The sequence below is a fragment of the Hydra vulgaris genome, chromosome 07 (assembly GCF_038396675.1).
Source record: "Hydra vulgaris chromosome 07, alternate assembly HydraT2T_AEP".
Taxonomy (NCBI): Eukaryota; Metazoa; Cnidaria; class Hydrozoa; order Anthoathecata; family Hydridae; genus Hydra; species Hydra vulgaris.
The window spans coordinates 21,859,949-21,882,560 of NC_088926.1; the positions used below are offsets into that span (position 1 = coordinate 21,859,949).

The window sequence follows — 22,612 nt, forward strand, 5'->3', positions numbered from 1 at the left end:
AACATACATGCACACATACATATATACTTACATACAGAAATACATACACACATACCTACATACATGTTTATGCATATATATATATATATATATATATATATATATATATATATATATATATATATATATATATATATATATAACATACTGTTTGGTAAAAATTTAAAATAAGAAAAAGAAATTTAAAATCACATAACTACATATATGTATAATATTTTGCATACAGATATGTATACATACTTACATTACATACATTTCATTTACATACATACATTCATTACATATATAGGATATATAACATTATGTTTGATATTGTGCACTTTACAACTACACAAATACCACATTCATCCATACTATACTTACATAAATAGGGCAGATTCATCCATTCGTTTTTGAAGATGTTGCAGGTTTTTAATTACTTAATGAAATTTAGAGGTCTGAGTTGTTGTATTAGATTAAAGATCTTGTCTTTTTTTTTTTTTGATAGTGTACAATTGTTTCTTTTTAACATACAATAGAAACTCAAGGTTTATTAGATTTGAAGCAGGGTAAAGTTGTATTTTTTTTAATGACCAAAAGAAAGACTTTTTCCAAACAACTTTATCATAGTTTTGTGTATGTTGCATGATCCGTTCTGGTCCCCGAAGCCTTCTGTAAAACGCCTGATGAATATCTTAGTAAGATGTAACCAATTAGGTGCAACCAACTAATGTTTTACCCCAATTTTAAGTCAAAACTTTGTCAAATTCTATTGTTGTAAGGAACTTACAACATGAATGACACATTTAGATTCGTTGATTAGTTGTCAAAGCAAACAAATTGGTTTGCTAAAGCAGCAGTAATTTACCATAATTATATCATTTTGTTTGTTTTTCTTTTTCATTTTTTTTCAAGTTAAATGCTGGTTATTATTAGAATAAGGCAAAATTACATTTCAACAAATGGTTGTGTCTAAACGCAGATATAAAAATGGTTACTAAGTTACCATTTTTATATTAATTTTTTAAGGTTACATAAATTTAAACCTATACAAATTTATAATTTCAATATAGGAAATTTTATTTTGTCACATGAACCTCCATAAAATAGACAACCTTTTGTATAATTGATAATATTCTTTTCAATGTTGTAAAATGACTTTTTTATTCTATAAAAATGGTATAAATTAAAATGTTATAAATTGTATAAATGGTATAAAAATTAATACAAAATATGTTGCCTAAATAATACCCCCACATCTTAGGGGCATTTTTGAAACTATGTAATGTGAAACTATGTAATTATATATTCTGGTATGTACCAAAACAATGCTTACATCCATGTAATGAAGCTCCTCCAAAAAAAGGTAAGAAACAGAAAAAAAGATTATTATAAATAGGAGCATTTACTAAGTCATTTAAACAATTTGTTAATTCATAATACAAGAAGTTATTTCATAAAAGGATGGATCTAGACCTTGAAAAACACTAAATAATATATTTACGCCAGGACTTATTCAAAATATGGGACAAGAAAATTACTTTATCTGATAATAATAGACATTTCTAACATTTTTTAATAACCATAATTTAATAACCTTTTGAAAATACTTAATCTAACAAAATTATCAGTTTATGTATGTACACTCCCTGCATGTTGTCACTTTTTAAGTTAGTCAATGTATGAACACTTCTCTGCATGTTCTCCCTTATTAAGTCATTCAATTTATGTACATTCTAATGTGGTTATCTGTAAATAAATTAGGGTTACTAACCCAAACTTATTACAATTACTCACCCTAGGTTCTGAAGTTGATTACAAACAATTAAATTGAGAGCACAACTAGTTTATATTTTTTGCATAACATCTGACATTAAATATAATGAACCTAATGGTTTCTGACATTGTTTACAATTTGATCAAATTAAATGCTTAGATCCACAACTTGTTATGCCCAGTGATAATTTAAGAATGGCTCTCAAGAATATCAATTCTTTTAAATATGAATTTTCTTATCTTATTTCCAATATTACTTTTCATTTCATTGATATGTTGCTAAATAATAATCTAAATCTATTTTCTGTATTTTTGCTTAGGCAATACTTGAAGCTGTACTAACTAAAGCAAAGAGGAAATAATGTAAACTATTATACCAATCTGTTTTACCAAATGAATTGCTCTGGAAATCTCTCAATTTAACTAAACCAAGCCAACAGCATTTGCCAACTAGCAGGCCTTAATGATACAATATATACATGCCTAAATGGATTTATTTCTGTATGAAAAGTTCCTAAAGCCTTCACAAGTCATATCTACATGATAAAAGACATAGATGTTAAGAGAAAGCAAAGCAATACTAACGCTTCATATGACTTACATTGCATAGAAAACTTTAACACTGATTCAATTTAATTCTACTGATAACAACTTTAAAACAAACAAATGCTCTTTCCATACAGCAAAATGTCATGACTGCACCTTACTCACACAATACTTAGAAATCATTGAAAATCCAATTGAGAGTCTACCTGAAAATGAAAAAAAAAAAAAAAAAAACTTAAATATGATGCTTTCAAAAGTATTGAATTTATGTACTTTTGGATGAAGAATATTTCCTTATAACTTATAAGGAAATATTCTTCATCCAAAAGTACATAAATTCAATATTTTTTAAAGCATCATATTTAATTTTTTTTTTTTTTTTTTTTATACTATTTAGCCTTGTTTTGTTGTACTTATAATATAAGTACAACAAAACAAGGCTAAATAGTATACACCAAATTTGATATACACCAAATTTACAGAGATGCTATACACTAAATTTACAGAGAGATTGGCTTCTAGTTAAATGATTGGTCTAAAGAAAATACTGCTGAATATAACGAAAATCAGAAAACCTATTTTGTATGAAAAGCTTCATCAATGCATACCAACTGCTTTTTGAAATAAAAGTATTATTTTCGCAGAATAAGTTTGCTACAAAAATAAGGAATTATAAAAATGGTAAATGGAAGCAGCATCTGCTTGACAAACTTCAAGTAGAATTCTTAGATATCACATTGCCTTAAATTAACCCCGGGGTACGACTGAGTTTATTTCCTTCTTGATAACGGCTCTTCCCACTTTGGATTCTACTATCGTACTTTGTACAATTATACAATTGTAAACCGGAATTTAATTGTACTAATGTACAATTGTAAACTGGAATTACAATTGTAATTCCGGTTTACCGGTTTATCGCTAAATATCTAATTTTCGTTTCAGTTTATGTTTATACCATGTTTATGTACCATGTTTATGTGCGAATTGCCTCAATTTCAATTTATTATATTTTCGGTTATAACTGTTATATAGAAAACATAAAGTATCTCAAGTGAGTTTTAAATAAAGTATACTTGAAATATCGTAGTTAAAAGTTAAAGAAGGAGGTTAATACTTTAACTGAGTTTTGAGTAACATGGGCATTAAATACAGTAATCGAGTGTTGGATAGAGCGAGCATTCAATAATTTAATCAAAAGTTAAATGAAGTTATTAAGGTTTTTTGGTGTGTTTTTTTTTCTTGTTGATAACATTACATGTAAAAACATTGCAAAGTTACTTTTAATAACTTTGTTTATTAGACAAGTTTCCTGAAACATTTAGTTCAGTGGTGGGTTACATTGCTTTGTTGTCTTTGTGTGCAGTGTTGACAAAGCAAAAATTAAATAAGGTTATGTGCAGTGTAAATGAAATACTGTTTTATTTTTGTTACAAAATATTTTGGTTAAAGGTTAAAGATAAAGAGTTATTGTAGTATTTTTTTTTTTTTTTGGTTGCTGTTATTGCATTACTATATTGTTATTGACATTACTATAACATTATAAGGCATTATATATATGATGGTATCGGGGCATCTCCGCATATTTAAGATTAAATTTTAAATTTCATAGTAAAATATTTTAGCGTTCAAAAAATATGCTCATATAAAGTTTAAACCCCCCTAGACTTTAGGGGGTTGCAAATTTAATATGGTCATAATTTTTGAACGCTGAGAAATTATACTATGAAACTTAAAATTCCTCGATGAATATAAGTGTAGTTGATAATAGTACAAAAAATATTTCATCAACTTTTTGCTCTCGCGCCTGGGGCAGGAGGGTGCTAAAATTTTCGGGCTTCTTTGTTCCCAGGCTCCAATCATCGCAAAGCGTCCTTATTTGACGTAAGAATAAACATATAAATCTTTGGAGTTTGCTCCATGTCTGGACGTTAGATATCTCAAAGACCAAAAAATGCTGGCGCCACCCCTTTATATATATATATATATATATATATATATATATATATATATATATATATATATATATATATATATATATATATATATATATATATATATATATATATATATATGTATATATATATATATATATACATATATATATATATATATATACATATATATATATATATATATATATATATATATATATATATATATATATATATATATATATATATATATATATATATATATATATATATATATATATATATATATATATACTATAAACGATTTCTTCATGTAAAATAATGCTTATTCTTGTTACTTTTTACTTTCAGTTTTTTTAAATATATTTTTTTTTAATTATTGCTTTTATTCTGAAAAACAAGTTTTTCAAGAATTTAAGTGTCAGGGAGATAAGGAGTCAAGTATCAGGGAGCCTAAACTGAGAAACTCTTAGCAGATGACATGACAAACCTGCGTTAGGAGTTTATTATCAACGAGAGAGTGCGTTAAAAAAACTTATTTTAAAAACTGTTAAATGATAACTGTTGCTACTTCCAGAATATATTTTTCAAAATTTAGAAATGTTGCAGTCATTTGAAATTTGGGATTTTACATAGATTTTTGAAATTCTCAGGTTGATGCAACAACTACAAACAATGATTTAAACAATGCAAGAGCCTTCAACCAGTTTAGTTTAGTCAAGTAGGAAAAAACAGAGGATCTTGAGCTGGTCAAAATGATGTCTTTATTTTAGGAGGAAATTCTAGAAAGTTTCAATGATAATATCACTTTACGAAAGCACTGTAGTTGTGCAACTCAGACAGTGAAATGTTGGCTTGTAAGGATACCCAGAATGCTTAAAATATGAGTAATGCGTAGACAAACAATAGTGTAAACAAATGTGTAGACAAAACAGCCCAGATGTTGGTGACACCAGGGGTTACCAGTTTGAACCTCTTATATGATGCTTTCAAATAACTATCAATCAAAGTATATAATTTGCTATACTTTTTATTTTATATGAATATAACATATTCTCGATAAGATATATACTCTAAACTTTCTATAATGTTTAGATTTAAATGTTATTTCCATTATTTTGTGCATGCCTGTTAAAAGCTGTCAGTTGTCAGCTAAATTTGCCATAATTATGACACATATAGAACGACACCTTAGGTAGAGTAAAAGATGCATGATTAGGGACTTCTTTCACGCAATCAACATAAAAAAACTAGATTTTGTGGCAGAATTCAACAAGACTCACTATGCGAATGCTGGCGGCATTGATGTAAGTTTCAATTTACTCACTACAAATTAGCAAAACTTAGTAGATTTAATTACAATAAAGTGTAAAACACTAAAAAAAAGGTCACTTTATATCATCCCATATGGGTATCAAAAACTCAACTTGAGAGAGAGGTACAGTAATTTTTTTCTATTTCTTTTATGAAAAAAATTAAAATAAAATTATTTTTGGTAGCGGACTAAAAGCGGACTAGCGCTACTAATTTTAAAATTTGATTATTTAGCGGAGGAACGGTAGCGGTTTCTCGTTTCTAATGATACGGAGGTAGCGGAAGCGTTTTCAAATGTTTGGTAGCGATGCCCAGCTCTGAAATAAGAACGTTCTTTTTAAAGAAAAACTTGTATTAAGATTTTAATTGTAGGCAACATTATTTCTATTAAATTTTAGAAATTAAAAAAAGTGACAGCAAATACCAGTCGTTTATATATTTGTCTACACTATATCTGTATCTTTTATTTAAGTTTAGAGGTATACCGATAATTTAAGATATACCGGTATTTCAATTTTTATTTACTTAATTTAATTAATATTAATTTCAATTATCGAGTTAGTAAATGAAAAAGTCAGTAAAATTATTAGACTTGGTCTAGGTAGTGTTGCCTAATTCGCAAACCTACTATTTACAGTAGTGTGCAAAAAGCTTAGAAACATTAACGATTTTACTGAAACTTACAAATTTACAATTTTTCAGTAAAATTGTTTTAATAAGACTGTTAGAATTTGATGACATGTCCATTTGCCTTGAAAACAACATTACCATGACTCAACTAAATTCATGAAAACATCCTTAGAAATGTTTTAGCAACATTTTTTAATCAAATCAAATAATTGGTCTTTGTTGGTTGATTTTTCACCAATTAATTGCTGTATATACGCCTAAAATTGCTCAACCAGATCTCAATTCAAAATTGGATTAAGATCTGGTCTCTAGAAAAGATATTCAATAATTTCTTGTGATTTAAAATATTTCTTAACAGATCTGGCACAATGCTTATTTTGCTTACAACCCACTTGCGAGTCTTTATATCCTTTAAATATGGCACCATAACACTTTTCATGATGTCTAAATAAACTTTCTAGTCTGTAATACCTTCAATCCAATGAATGATACCCACACTGCCATGGCTAAAATACCCCCAAACAACAACATTTCTTCCTCCATGTTTAACAGATAGTAACTGATATTTTTAATTAAGTCTGTCTCCCATTTATACCTAAATCAAAACCTAGTTCCGTCATTACTAAACATCATAAAATTTGATTCATCAGATTCATTCAGAATCTTTTGCAAATTTTATTCTGAATTTTAACTTTTTTTAATTTTTTAACCGGATTGCGGCTGTAGAAATCAACTTATCGACACTACAGTTTGTGCCATGAAATTGATGCACAATTGAATAAGATTTGATGGCAGTCTTGTAAGGATTATTTTTGGAATACCTTATTAATAACCCTTTTCAGTTGTAACTTTAAACTTTCCAAAGCGATGCTTGCTTTCAATAGTTTTGCGCTAAAAAAGTTTTTTTCATGATGTGACTTATTTCAGGTTTAGAAACAATGTTTAAAAATCTTTATATTAGTCCTTTTTGTTTTTTGTTTTTTTTTTACCGCAGCTTTTATAATTAATTTTAAGTAATATATTTTAAATGCATGGGAAACGCAAAGGTAGTTTGAAATGAAATAAATTATAGTTATTTACTATAGTTTTACCGTACGTTAAAATTATAGTAAATTATAGTTATTTACTATAATTTTAAACTACGGTAAAATTATAGTAAATAACTATAATTTATTTAATTTCAAACTACCTTTGCGTTTCCCATGCATTTAAAATATCACTAAGTAATTAAATTATAAAATTTTACAAATATTTTGACAATTATTTTTACTTCAATGCTTTTAAAGTATTTGAGTTATTAAATTTCACAAATATTTTGGTCTTTAATTTTGCTTTTGTTTATGAAAAATTGATCAGGGTGGCCACACTTTTTTTGAGATTAAAAATTAGAAGAATTTAGGAGATTTTAGGAGATTTTTAAAGACTTTTAAGGAGGTTTTACCGGAAAACTTGGAAAAACGAATAAAAAAATTAGGATTCATTAGGAGATTTTGATTTTTTTTCATGAAATATAAATATTATTCAAAAGTTTCAATAAAAAGTTTGAAAGGTAAAGTTTAATGAAAACTTAAAGATCAAAAAACAAGTTTAAAATAAGAGAATTAAGGAGTTTTTTTGAAATTCAAGTATATTTTAGGAGAATTTAGGTCTTTTTAGGAGGTTTTTAAAATATAAAGATATTTTAGGATTTTTTAGGAGGCGTAGCCACTCAGGTTGATTTAATTGCGGGGACAAATCTAAACTTTTACTCAAAAGCATTACATTTTAACTAATGGTTGTTATTTGAAAATTTAATTAATCATTATTAACAAAATTTTACAATTTTGGTTTGGATTTTGAATTAAAATAATATAAAGCGCATTTGGTTAAAATTTCAGTTTATTTTAGTAAGGGGCCGTTTATAAATTACGTACGCATTAAAACTACTGATTTAGGACACCCTCTTCCCTCTTGTATGCAATTTTATGCTTTTATCTCCTCTTTCTCCTCCCTCTGCGTACCAACGCAATTTTTGTTACAAAATCAGTCCCATCTCTGAGCAATAATTTTTCAAAACCTTTAGTTTTAAAAAAAAAACTTTCACTTAATATGTTACAAAACATTTTAAACGAGTGAGATTCTATGCTTAAAAAAATAAAAATTCAGGTTTTAGTAGAGATAGAGAACAAGAGAAGTAATCAAAGCGTTCACGCTCTCGCTTTCTTTCGAACCGCCTTTCCTTGCACGTTTCCGTACACTTTTGAATAACCTCCTCCCTCCATACCTGCGTATCTAATGGAAAAATCTTAAGTTTGTGAAAAGTTGTACGTTATAATCTGAAAAAAGTTGGCGTTTCTAAACTTTAGCACGCTACCGTTGATTACTATTTGCAACCACTTAATATTGCTGTTATTTAATAGTAAAACAGAATGAAAGCAAATTCTAAAAGTTTACTTGGCTAGAAATACGTAATAAAATATGAATAAATGACTGTTTCTTGAAAAGCTAAACGGTTTTATTACCAAAAATAGCTTTAAAGCAAAAAAAATGCACGTAGAGGTTTTGACAATACTTGCCTGTTTCCATTTTCATGCACAAAAAAAAACCATATAAACGGGTTTTTTATCAAGAAAATAGAAACATTTTTTTGTAAAGTTTGGTCAATTTTCAACAAAATTAATAACAGAACAGAAAAAAAAAAAAAAAAAGAAATATGAACGGTTGTTTAATATTAATAATGCAATAATAACATTATTCTAGCTTATTTATTCATAATTTGATATTTATAAAAGAACAAGCGGAGTTTTTCGACTTTAATTTTTATTTTGTTTAGATGTAGACAAGTCCCTAGAAAACTGAATTTCTTATATAATATCATAGAACTAATTTTATCACTTTCAAATATAGCATGGTGGTACCCCAAAAATCACAAAAATATTTTTTTTAACTTTTTATTTATTTTTAACTTTTTATTTTTTAAAAAAAGAAAAGAAAAATCAAATTAAAAAGATATAAACTATCCTTTATAGATTTCTCACTGTTACCGTTTGTCTTATACTTCAAATACTTGAAGTATAAGACCGTTGGTCTTATACTTCAAGCAACGACCCTTAGAGTAATATCTCTTCCATCATCTTAAAAAATATAAGTGCAATTTTTTTACTTGAAAAAAATAAGCGAAGAAAATAAGATTTTATGCCTTAAAAAAGAGATTCTATCAATAATTCAAAAAACTTACAAAAAAACTTACACAAAACTGTTTTGTCTGCACATTCGTTAGAAAATGTAAGTGCATTAACTATTGAAAAAAAATACCTTTATCTATTTTAGATATAGCTTTAATAGCAATAAAGAAAAAGAGTAGAGAGTCAAACCATTATGAACTCAAATTATTCTTTAAGATTGTTAACATTAGAAAGTTATTCAAAACATTATTGATCAATAAAAAATTAAAAGTTTTTTTCTGTTAATTTATTAGAAAATCTTATTTTGCTTACATTGAAACCTCTAGAAAAAGTAAACGAAAAAGTTAGTTAGTTTATGTGGCTAATTGCAGCGCAAAGGATAATCCTTAATAAATAAAAAAATCCCAGCAATATAAAAGCGAAGGTGTGATGATGCTGCTGTCGTGACAAAAAGGTGTGACCCTTGCAAGATATGATCAGGAAGAAAAAGTTCTCCTGCTTATGATATCTGGAAAATCACGTGTAGAGATATGTTGCGAATCTTTATGCAGGAAAAATAATTGAGAAAACAAAGTGCGTTGTGAGCTTGTTTAGAAGAGAGTCAGTGCATTGTATGCTGCAAGATTTTATGAACTGTACATTAGTGGAAGGGGCAATCAACTGTAAATGGATAAAGATTCGCCCCTGTTGGGAAGCTTTACTTATACTATCGTTCTTTTTATTGAAAAAATTTAATGAGATTAACGTTGATAAAATTTTAATTATTGTGTAATTTTTATTTGAGCAAATGTTTTGAACATATATAAAATAACTTATGAAATTTGATTTTTAGAACATGTATAGTTTTCAAAATATTCCTTATAAAAAAAAGTCACCTTTTGTAAATTTTGCTAATTTATGGGCTTAATTTATAAGCAAGTGGGTCAGAAAAATTAATTTTGTTACTTTTTGAAATAATTTAACACTCTAAATTAAACACACTAATAAGAACATTGAAATTCATTCTTTTATATACTTAAAGGGTACCGCCACCTTTAATAGAATAACTTTATTATAGAACTTAAAAGCTAAAAATTTAGTTTTTTGCTTCAACATCAGTCATTTTAAGTTAATATTGTTATTATTTTCTTAACCAACTGTAAATATTTTTACAAGAGTTTGCTTGAAAATGTTTCTCTGTTCTTTTATATTCCATCATTTTATTGAGGATGTTAAAGTTCTCTTAATTTCTTTTGGGGTTTTATCACTGAAAACCGCAAAACAGATTCTCTTTTTTACTTTCTTAATGATTTCAAAACTTATTTCATTACTACGGCACACCTGCTGAACATCATCATGTGCTGGACATAATCACCTGCTAGACATCATCATCTGATGGACATCATCACACAATGGTCATCATCTACAAAAGAGTGTTTTACTGTGGGATCGTTTGGTTGAGACCCAATAATTTCATACGTTGATTTGTTGTTTAAAAGACAAATAAATAAGTTCAATTAATTGTGGTGTATACATATTTTGATATATCTTGAACTTTAAATAAAGAGTGTAAATAGTCTTTGCAATGTTTTGAAAGGTTGAAAAGGTTGATTTTCCATTCCTTCCTATTTTGTTTTTCCGTGATCGCGTCATTTTTTCTGAAAAATTCTAGACTGTAAGTTAATGTGGGCACTGTAAAGTTTGATATAATTGAGTATGGAGCTTGGATGGGCAAGTTAGATTCCACATTGAATAATGGTTTGGATCGCTCCCCGGAAGTTTGATAATTTTTTGGTAATGCTCACCCAATTCAGTGAAGAAAAAGAAGAGTACTTTGTGTCCCGTGTAAAACGTAAGAACTTAATACTGAGGTAGCTTTTTATAAAGATATAACTTATTAGAAAGAATTTTCCAGTTTCAGCTATCAAAGGTCTATTTAGCATCTAAGGATATAACTAAACAGGTGAGTTTTTTTACTTTAGTAATATTTAACAGCTTTACTAATCACAAATTCTGCATGCAGGGTTGACCTGTTAGAGTTAAAGACAAATTGGGGATAATAAATGTTCTTTATTTCTGGATGTATTATTAAAATAAGATATTTTGGAACTTTTATAAAAATAGGTAAGATACTAATATCCCGACTCGGGTTTTCTATGTATGATTTAACATGTGGTACAATGATAGATGAAGACAATCCAATACTTAATTGAGTAAATGAAGAGATTAATTGGCCATTGTGTTAGTGGGTGTTTTAAATGTTCAGCTAAAATGCAGTAGCGGATCTCCCATTAGGCTGAGTAGGCTGAAGTCTAAGGCTCCCAAGAGAAATGAGGCCCTCAATGAGTCTCAGTACCAAGCGCTGCGCTCAGGAATATGATTACAAAAATTAATCCAAATTAATCACCACTGAAAATATTTTAGACAAAATGTACTTTATAAATAACAGCAAGCAGTGCACTTCAGCAAAGAGTAGCAAAACAAAAACGAGGCGTTAAAATTTATAAGACTAAAAAAGTTTAGTTGAATTTATTCAGAAATATATTATATAAATGCAAAATATTTTTTACCGCTAAAATTTACTTTTAAGCGATTTAAGCACATCCATATTTTTTGTAAACAAATATTTTCTTGTATTTCTTTGAAATTTATTTTGAAGTTTTAGAGCTTATAAATATAATTAAAAATGTTCGGAAGGAAATATTTAATTAGTGGTCAAAAACAAAAAATAAAAGAACAAAATGTTAAAAACATCAAAATTTCCAAAATTAACCAGCTTTTGGCAATTTAACGCTGTCAAAATAGGTGGGTCATTCAAACAATGGCATGTTCGGAAGTAAATGTAACTGATGATGTAAAACTAATTGAAGAGCATACTGCTAAGGGCAATGTAGATGCCGAATGTTGAGCCAAAAATTTTCTTTAGAGAGACAAGGGCTGCATGCAAGAATAGATAGAAAAGTTGTCTGAAATTACTGAATTATTGATGAAGAGTAAACTATAGCAATATAGGATATTGGCCAAAGTTATTTAGTACTGAATTTTCCAAAATAAAAATAAAATTGGTTCATTTTCAGAATCTAAGCAAATTTAAAAAGATCAAAGCTAATTTTTTTGAAACGATTTTTTTTGGAAATTCATTAAAAAGAGTCAAACAGTTGTAAGTTGGCCTTATTATTCTTTATGCAAAGGAGCAGCATATTGTTTACCATGCAAATAGTTTCCCTATTCAGGAAAAAAGAAAACCATGATGATCTACCTCACACAAAAAGTCGAATAAGAACAATTAGATATAGAGTATAAAAAACAAGCTACTAAATCTACAAAATATTCTACATTATTTTAGAACGGGTAGTAGCTGCAATAATTTTTTCATTTAAAAAAAGTTTGTTACTACGAGGTCATGACAAAAAGTGGCGCTCTCCATAAAATGGAGATTTTATGGGCCTCACGAAACTGATTTCAGAATTTAATCCTTCCTTCAAAGAACATCTAATAAAGTGCTAAACTGGGGCGATGAAAACTACAATTACTTATCCAAAACTGTTACAACCTTTCTGCAGATCAAAAATCACACTAACTGCATGTCTTTCCGATTAAAACATCCGTGGGCAATCCAACGATAACGCGTCAAATATTTGCGGAAAATATACAGGTTTAAAAGCACAAATAAAAAGAATGAATGCATTTGCGGATTTTGCCCCTCGTGCAGCGCATTCTTTAAATTTAGATGAGAAGAGGCAGTGTGCATTGTAATGGAAATCACAGAATATTTCGGAAATATTCAATACACTTACATCTATTTCTCTGCATCCCCGCACCGTTAAAAAATTTTAAGTAAAAGAACATCACTTGCATTTTCACTAAAACATTTAAGCACCACTAGATAGTCTTCTCATTACAAGTCAGTTCTTGCGGTTAAAGTTAGCTATTAACAAGAGAAGAACTATTTAGTGAATGAAGTCAATTTTAGCATTATTTAGATATGGTATGCTTTAAACAAAACTAATTTTTTTTTAAATCTAACTGATATAATGGTTTTTGCATCTATTTAAAACAAGCATGACATCCATTTAAAATAACCATGACATTCATTTAAAACATCTTGACAATCAATTAAAACAATCATGATTTTCAATAAAACATTTAACGCATGCGCAATCTCAACATTCTATATTATTCAAAAAAAAAGGGTTTATTATCATATATATTTTTATTTTTTTCATTCAAATTTTTTAAACTATTTAAAATTTTATTGTATTTAAAATATTTTCCTTATTTTCCAATTACTGTCGAGGTATGTCATCTGACCTTAGATACGCTTCGAAAAAGCTTTTGCAGTGTGTGTAATAGTTATATAGGTTAACATTAGGAATAGATAAGCATGCCTCACGCATTCTTGTAATTAGTTCATTTCTTCCAGCTGGAGCTGTATTTCTTTGCACGTTATTCTTAAAATAATAAAAAATCTCTCCACACGGATTCACGAATGGTAAATATGGTGGCAAATACTTTATTTGAATGCTCTAAGCCCTCATCTCAACATTATGATGGATTCTGACATTAGGGGAGAGTGGGGTAATGGCGAACGCGGGGTAACTCCGAACATGGTCAAAACAGCATTGTAAAAAAATAAATTCGACAATTTTTTTTTACCTGCTGAGAAGGGATCCTATGCTCAGTTCCAGACGTGCAGTAGTGTAATGAAGCTGCGGATGTTGTTCACTATAATTTGATTTTAAATTTTTCTGATAATTTTATGCAACTTTTTTCTTGAGTAACACTCTGTTGTAGCTTCTATGGAAATAAAGTCACTCCTTTTTTTTGTTTTTGTTGCATAATATAGTTTTTAGACTTAGTTATTACAATTAGCTTTTTATTCGCTATTACACAACAGTGCTTGTGATTGCCCCCCAATGTGTTCGGAATTACCCCACGTAGGCAGGGTAATTCCGAACACCAATGGTTTTATTTCTAGCATAAATTTTTATTTTATAATAAGATTTTTAAAAATTCCTTTTGAGGGTTTGTGACTGAGTAGTTAAACTAATTGATAAGCAATAAATATGATCAATTTTGTATAACTGGTGTCTTTAATTTGCATTCCCGCTTAGGTGTTCGCCAATACCCCACTCTCCCCTATCCATCACCAGAGTGAATTCTTCCTCTGTCCCCAAAACTTGTACAACTTTAACAATATATTCTTAATAGAAAACTGTGTTGACTGACACACTGACACCTTCACAGTGAAAAATATTTAAAGCTATTGACGGTTAATATCATCGAAACGCTACACAGCCTAGGGCGAATGATCGGGTTTGGTGTTACTCTTCTTCGTGCCCATAATCGACTGCAAAACATGTGTAAATTAAATGGACTTTCATCAATAAAAACAATATTTCGATAGCGATGAATAGGCGAGACTGAAGTATACCACCTAATATATTTAATTCGAAGATTTGAATCATTATCATTATTGTTTCTTTTTTCATAAATTGGTCGAGTAATTTTATGTGTATACAAGATTGGTCACCCATCTCCAGACAGTTGTAATCGATACATTTACATTTAAAACATATTTAATTTCAATTATTGTTGTCGTTATATTATCGTTTATAAACTCTTCAATTCCTCTTCTGATCTCTTCATTATAAATAACGAGACTAGCGCCACCTCTAAAACCAGGAAGTGTTGAACTCGTTTGATCGTAACTTCTTAAAATTAATTGTATTGTGTTTTGATCAACTCCTATTAACGATGAAGCTTCAGAATGAGTTTTTCCTTGATCAACGACTAGATTTACGACAAGATCGCATGTTTTGGGAAACGGAATTTCGCGGCATGAAGATTCAAGTTGAGTTTTTCGCGGCAATGAAGTTTCAGAATGAATTTTTCTTTGATCAACGACCAATCTCAAAACAAATTTTGCATATTTTCGCCAACAGAATTTCGCCGCATGTTTTAATGAAAATCTATTGTGCACATGCGCTAAATGTTTTAATTGAAAATCACGATTGTTTTAATTGATTGACACGATGTTTTAAAAGAATGTCATGGTTGTTTAAATAGATCGCAAAAACCGGTATTTCCGAATCTTTATACAATTCTTAATATCTAACTAACTATACCTATAACGAGTTGCAAAGCAGAACGGTCTTTTTCAAAAATGGCTTTTATAATAAATAAATGTAGATCGACAATGACGGATGAAAGGTTAAGTAAAAGAAAGGTTAACCTCTCAATTCTGTCAATTGAATATTCATTTCCTATGATAAAGCATTTCGCAAATATGCATCAGTTAAGTGCAGAAAAGAATTATATTTTTTTTGAATTTGATGTTGTTATAAATCACTTATAATGATGATAAAGACTTTATGTAAATGTCATTTTTGTAGTTTTAATAGAATTTGATTTTTAAGTTTATGGCTTCATTTTTTCACAAAAACTTCTGTAGTGTTGGGATAGGGCCAAAAATTCGATCAGCCTAGGGTCCCAAAAAACTTTGAAATTGTACATGTGCGTATTTTGAGAAAAAAGTCTCTAAAACAATTTAAAAATTTAACTAACCTAAAACACCAAAAAGTGTCTCCTAGACACTTTTGGTGTTTTAGATTAGTTAAAGAATATATAACTATTTGCTGGAATGAGGCGATTGTTCTAGATTAGTTAATTTCATTGAATTTCATTAGTTAGTTTCATTGAACAAACTCCGAATTTTATTTAAGAAACAACGACAATTCAGCATCACACTGTTCAAATAAAAAATATATATATTTTGTATTTATGAAAAAGTTGTTGGTTATTAATTAATCCGTTTAAGATAAGGCGTTGTTTTTAATTACTTAATATTTTCTAATTTTTTATATATTAAGCCTTTAACTCCTTAGCATTTCTACAATTGATAACAAAATAAAGGCCGATTTCAAAAGGATTAAATTAAAGAAGAATTTTTTTAAAATTAAAATTAAGTATTTTGTTTCTTATTAACTTAATTCAATTCCATGCAAATATATTGAACTTTAGGTTTTTTTTATGGTTCAATTAAAAGTTTAATTAGGCTTCCAGACGCTTTTTCTTCCTTTTAATTAAGTTTTAATCGTAAAACGTTTTCCTTGTAATGAGGTTAATTAAATTTTTCGACAATAAAAAACTTAGTCGTGTCTAATAAACTTATATATTACTGTTTTTTTAAGTCTAAGGTTTAATAGAATTTTTTTTTTCATCTCGTTATCTCAAAATTGTGACTTACTTGAATGCAACATAAAAAGCTTTTCTTTGCTGAAGTAACTAGTCTCCTTCTAAATGAAACTTATCTATTAACTATTACGAAAATAAACTTTCCGTAATGGTGACATCCATTGTTTTTCAAAGTGCACCTGGTACAATCTATCTAGTGAAATTACTCCAAAAAAAAAGGAAATAAAGGTAGTATTTTATTGATTTCTCATGAAATTGGTGAAATAATATTCAAAAAAATTCAACAAACAATAATTGTTAAATTTTGTTGAAAATGATATCATCGATAACATAATTGCAAGAAGAAGATACAACCTAAAGGTTTTTTTGGGGTCATATGAATATGAATATGAATCACTAAATATATTACCGGTTTGTATATAAATAAACTATTTCTGAAAATGTTATTTCTTTTTAATGAGCATTTGTTAATGAAACACAGTGTAAAATAAATAAATTTGATAATCGATTTTCTACTAATTTATATATATATATATATATATATATATATATATATATATATATATATATATATTTATATATATATACATATTTCATAAGTGCGAGCTAGCATAAGTGCAAATTGGCATAAGTGAGAACTGACATGAGAACAACAAGTTATTACGCAAAACGAGTAATATTGATAGCCATACCCACTCATACCATGTCCCTAAGGGTCAAAGTTTGGTTCTAATAAAATGATTTTTATGGTTCGCATTACTAGTTTTTTACGGACTTGCTAAAAGGGGTGCGTGAAATACATGTCCGTTGCCAAATGTGTGTTTTCTGGAGCTGCTGCTAATAAAGATTCTGTTATTAGCCTTAAACCTAACTGTCCAAGTGATTGTAGTTTAACCACGCAAAAAAAATTGCCTCTAGTATTGTTGGTCCTAAATATTTACATCTACTCAAAAATATAGAGAATATGATAAAAATAGCTTCTCAATTTAAAGAAAGTTTTACATGATGCAAGTCTTTGGATATAGGGTAGATTAGGGTAATATGAGCAACTTAAACGAAAATTGGATTATTTTTAAAAATAATTATGCTGGATCGAAAATTTTTGCCAATAAATAATTTTAAAGGGATTTATACGCATGGTTCACCTAAATATTTGGGCACCCGAAAATTTTTCTTAAAAACACAGAGGAATATGAGCACTTTTGGTACAAAAAGTAGCAAAAGTGCTCATATTATCCAGACCACTAGGTATTATGAGCATTTTAAGTTAGCTCAAAAAAATAACATTAATTAAATAAAAAAATACCAACCTGACAATTTGAACTAATTTTTGGAAAATAATGATTCGTTAATAATAAAACTTATCATCAAAAGATCAAATTTTGAATGTATTTGACCAGAATCTGTACATGATGCAAGGAAGTGAACAAATTCAGCAACCTATATAATTTTAATTAAAGGCGCAATTCCTAAAGTATTGATTCGTTTTCCTGGTTATCATCTAATTCCTAACTACTTAATTAAAGATCCAACGTACCGAATAATACGTCTATCCTAAAGAGTTTCAAAATTGTTCAAATAAAATTGAAGTAGTCATACTAAATAGCATGTTACGTTCTAGAAGAATACAGGAGGTATGGAAGACCTCTTAGAAAATGGTATTAAGTGTAAAGCACCCCATACTTTAAAAAGATGATCACTCTTTTGAGTTAATGAAACAGGTAATGAAAACTTCTAGCAAACAGAAAAAAAATTTTTTTTAAGTCTTTACGAACTAGATTACGAATTAGAGATTTTAGAATAATTAAAACTCTTAAATGTTTTTTTGTTTTGCTTTGTTGTTTTTGTTATTATTTTTTTATTTAATTATTTGTAATAATCTTATAATTTTATTATTTGTTATACTTATTACTACCTTTTTAGCTTCAAATCTTTTAAAATAAAATGAAAGATTCTTATTTTTAAATAAATAAAAATATTCTCACAAAGATAAAAAAATAATCTTATTTACTTGTAACTTGCCGCGTAAGCAGAAATAAAAACTTGAAAAAAGGTAATAGTATATTAATATTCACTACTCAATAACATTTATCATTGTGTTTGTTAACATTTTCTAACATATTTTTTTGTAAAAACTAAAAAAAACAAAAAAAAAAACAACCTAAAATGCACTCATTTACACAAACATTAATTTTTAAAGCATTTACTGCAGCTTTGTACTTTTAACTTATTTGTTTGAATTAATTTAGAATTATATTGATTCAACTTCAATTTTTAAATAAAAATTTTTATGTAACTGACTAAATCTGTATAGAACTTGCACTTTTTGAGATTAACGACCAAACACACACACACACAAACACACAACTTTCGTATAATAACATATTAACTAAAAAAGTTACCCGTTGTCTTTAAAATGTTAAAAGGTATTTCAGTACAAATATTTTCCAGCAAAACAATTAGTTACAACTCTACGAATGATTTCAAAATATAAATGCAATAAAAAATGTTTTAAAACAATCACGTTTCTCATTACAGCAATAAATGTTATGGTTTTGATAGATATTTATGAAAAAACTTTGAAATGTCATAGTTAGAAGTGCATAATTAGGATAATCCATAACTTTTAAATAATAGTGATTGAACGCATTAATCACATGATTTGCATTTAAAGGATTTACAATAAAGTCCAATATATGTTAAAAAATACTTATGACGTTGCGACAACACAAGTAATAAGTGGAGAATAAGATTTTTTTTAACAATTAATCTAATGTATTATAAATATTAACTGTATTTTGAAAACAATTGTTGTTTATAAGTTTGTTTATAAATTATAAATGATAAAAAGCTTTAAATTTGTCTAAAAATGCAAGTTATTTATCTTGCTATTTTTTGTGTCTTAAATTTTTTTAGCATCGCTAAATTAAAAACTATGCTTTTATTTTTTTATTCTAAGAAATGTTACTTAATACTAACTTTTTTTTAGATTATCTACTTTGCTATTAAACGTAATACAAGCCTATAATGTCCATACAACAAGCAACAGATCAAGAAAATGAATTACTGCATGTAAAACTATTTAAACATGCTTTAAGCAATAAGCTTTTTAGGTATTATTTATTATTTATACAAAAAGTGCTCAAATATGAGCTCATATCTCTACCACTTACACTCGTACATTAAAATCATAAATTCGCAAATTTTACATCGAAATATATCACGTAAATTGGTAAATTACTTCAGGATACTGATTAATTATACTTACAGATTACTTACTAATTACAAATTACTTATGTATATAACTGTATATAAAGCAGTTTTAAAGCAACTTTATAACTGAATATAAAGCATTTTAAATCAAGTTTGTAGCTGTATATAAAATAATGCATTGTTAGTAAATCGAGATTTGCGTCTTTTCAGCTTTAACGATTGCATTTTCAAATTTTGAATGTCAGTTGACGTTTAAAATTTGAAAAGACGTTTAGCGTCAATATGTTTAAAAATGATATGTTTATAATTTAAAAAGATAACTAACTATACTGACTAAAAACAGTTTAAATATTTTTAAACCTGCAAATAAAACCTTTTTTGGTCTAAAATATGGAAAAATTATGTTAAAAAAGAAAAAGTAATTTATCTTGCAAGTAATTTATTTTTGGTACGTAATATATTTGGAAAAATCATACAACTAGTATAACTTCACCCAAGTAGAAAAAATACTTCTGAAAGCCTAAAAAAAAAGTCAATATTTATAACTTAACGAAACCATGTATTCAATGATAAGACAATTAATTTTCTATAATCAGAAATTTCTGCAAGTTTTGCAGAATTTTCTTCAAGTTTCCTGCGTATCATATTTTTTATATAATACATCATTTTTAGACTTTATTGTATTATTATAAAAAATTAAAAAAATTTATGTTATAGACAAGAACTAGTATATAATATAAAATTGAATAAAGAAACAAAAAAAAGAGTGTTACATTAGTAGGGATTGCAATCCCGGGCATGAATTACGATCCCGGGATTTCGGGATTGAAGTAAATAAAATCCCGGGATCCCGGGATCCCGGGATTTTATATAATGTGAGATATTTGCTAAAAAACAGAACTTAATACTGCATATATGAATATACTTTTTGATGTTATCAATTTTTTATTTAATTTCATTATGCCTTAATGACTTAAATTAATTTTCTATGGCGCCTTAAATTGTTTTAATTGTGTAACAGGCAGCAGGTGTATATAAAGATCTTAAAATAATGCAGAAATATATATACGGTACGTTCCATATTATGTTTTAAGATTACAGACTTTACAGAACAACCTTCATCAAATAATTGGATATGTAAATAACATTTGAACATTTAAGGTGTATTTGACTAAAGTAACTAAACAATCAAAATTTCAAAATAAATTTGTAAACATAAATTTTCTTAAAATTGGCTACCGATGTAGCTGCTGTAGCAATAAGCTACTTTGTAAAAAATAACATAATAAGTTGTTTCTTATTATTGAGAGACACAAATTAAAGAAAATCTTTATTTTATATTTATAAATAAATGGTAGCTAAATAATAAATGTAAAACAAAAAAACAATTCATATTAAATGCATATTTTATTTACAAACTTTCTTTTTTTGTCTGAAAATATGCCCGGAGGAATAGTAGAGCATTTAAGGTTTGGTCATTTAGCTTACTCCTTATTTTACTTCCCAAATACCCAGCTGCAGAAAATGCCCGCTCAGGTTCGATGCTCGTCGGTGGAATAGATAACAAATATTGGTATACTAATTCCAAATTATGCCCCCGGTTTCCACCATTTTCAAACAGATGCATTTCTTTCTTTATGATTGACATTAAATTTGAAGTTTGTGCTTCTGCAGCATTATATAACTCGTTATAATTCAGTATAGTTACCAACTTTGAACATTTTGTTTTACAAAATAATTTAATTAGTTCAATCCTGCTATAATCCCGAAAATCCCGGGATTTTGTGTTTAGAATCCCGGGATTTTCGGGACCCAAAAACGTCCGGGATCCCGGGATTGCAATCCCTATACATTAGCCAAATTCATTCGATGCGGTCCGCAAAACTTTTTTAAATTAAAAATGTTTTATGAATTGGTTTTTAGCAGGTATGATTAAAAAACGTAAAGTTTTGCATTTGCAAACTCAATCTGTAGCTAGCATGGAATATAACATTAAGGAAAATTTTCTACGAGTTGTTCATGGCCCAACACAATCAACACAATTTTTAGTTTTCTAGTCAATGTTTTCCATTTTACTGTTATCTATGTGAAGTATAATTGGATCAAAAAACGAGGTATTAAAACAGATATAATCTGATAAAACAAAGGCAATTCTTTGTGAGTACTTATAAAGTAAACGCTGACAGACAGATGATTTGCATTAAAATTTCAATTTCAATAGTACAAAATAAACATGTTACAACTAAACAGCTTCTTTTTTTTTTTAAAGTGTTATTTCAATTTTTAAACAATTAATGATACATCACTAAATCTTTTCTCTCATAGTTTTTATTATAGTTAGTATTTTATCATTACTGTGTTTTAAAAAACGCAAAAGTGAAAGTAAGCAATCCAGAATAAAACCTACTAGAACTAACAGGACAACTGCAATGTTTTATTTCTGGATTAAATCAGTTAAAAAGCAACTGATCTTAATTAATCACTATATGATTTTATACTATGTCACATACTCTTTATATATATATATATATATATATATATATGGTCACATACTCTTTTTCTATCTTTTTCAATTATTTACGCTTTTAATTATAATGAATTAGGAACTTATAGCAGCAAGGACAGTATTGTTTAGTCGATTTTTTTACCACCTTTACTTTTTTCCCGACATCAAATTAATTTCAAAACCGGGCCTCTGAAATGAATTTAGCAAAATGATAGCAACGCGTTATCACGCAAAACGGTATTTATCGTACGGTAAATATTTATCGTGAATAAAAACAAAGGTTTGTTTTTTAAGAGCCGATTTATTTACGATACCACTAGCAACAAAAAGAGCAGCCAAGATACTTATATATATATATATATATATATATATATATA

The 22,612-nt window shown here is 27.7% G+C and overlaps 1 protein-coding gene across 3 annotated transcripts in view; it reads right to left on the reverse strand.

Moving 5' to 3' along the window:
- Positions 1-19,141, reverse strand: part of LOC101241719 (glycine receptor subunit alpha-2) — a 67,420-nt gene extending 48,279 nt beyond the window's left edge. The window contains exon 1 of one of the 3 annotated variants that reach the window (XM_065801350.1): positions 18,919-19,141. The gene's annotated coding sequence lies outside the window, so the exon portion shown is untranslated. Of the gene's footprint in view, positions 1-363; positions 3,242-18,918 lie in introns of those variants that run through there. The other 2 variants (XM_065801352.1, XM_065801351.1) reach the window with 2 other exon arrangements.
- Between the last annotated feature and the right edge of the window lie 3,471 nt (positions 19,142-22,612).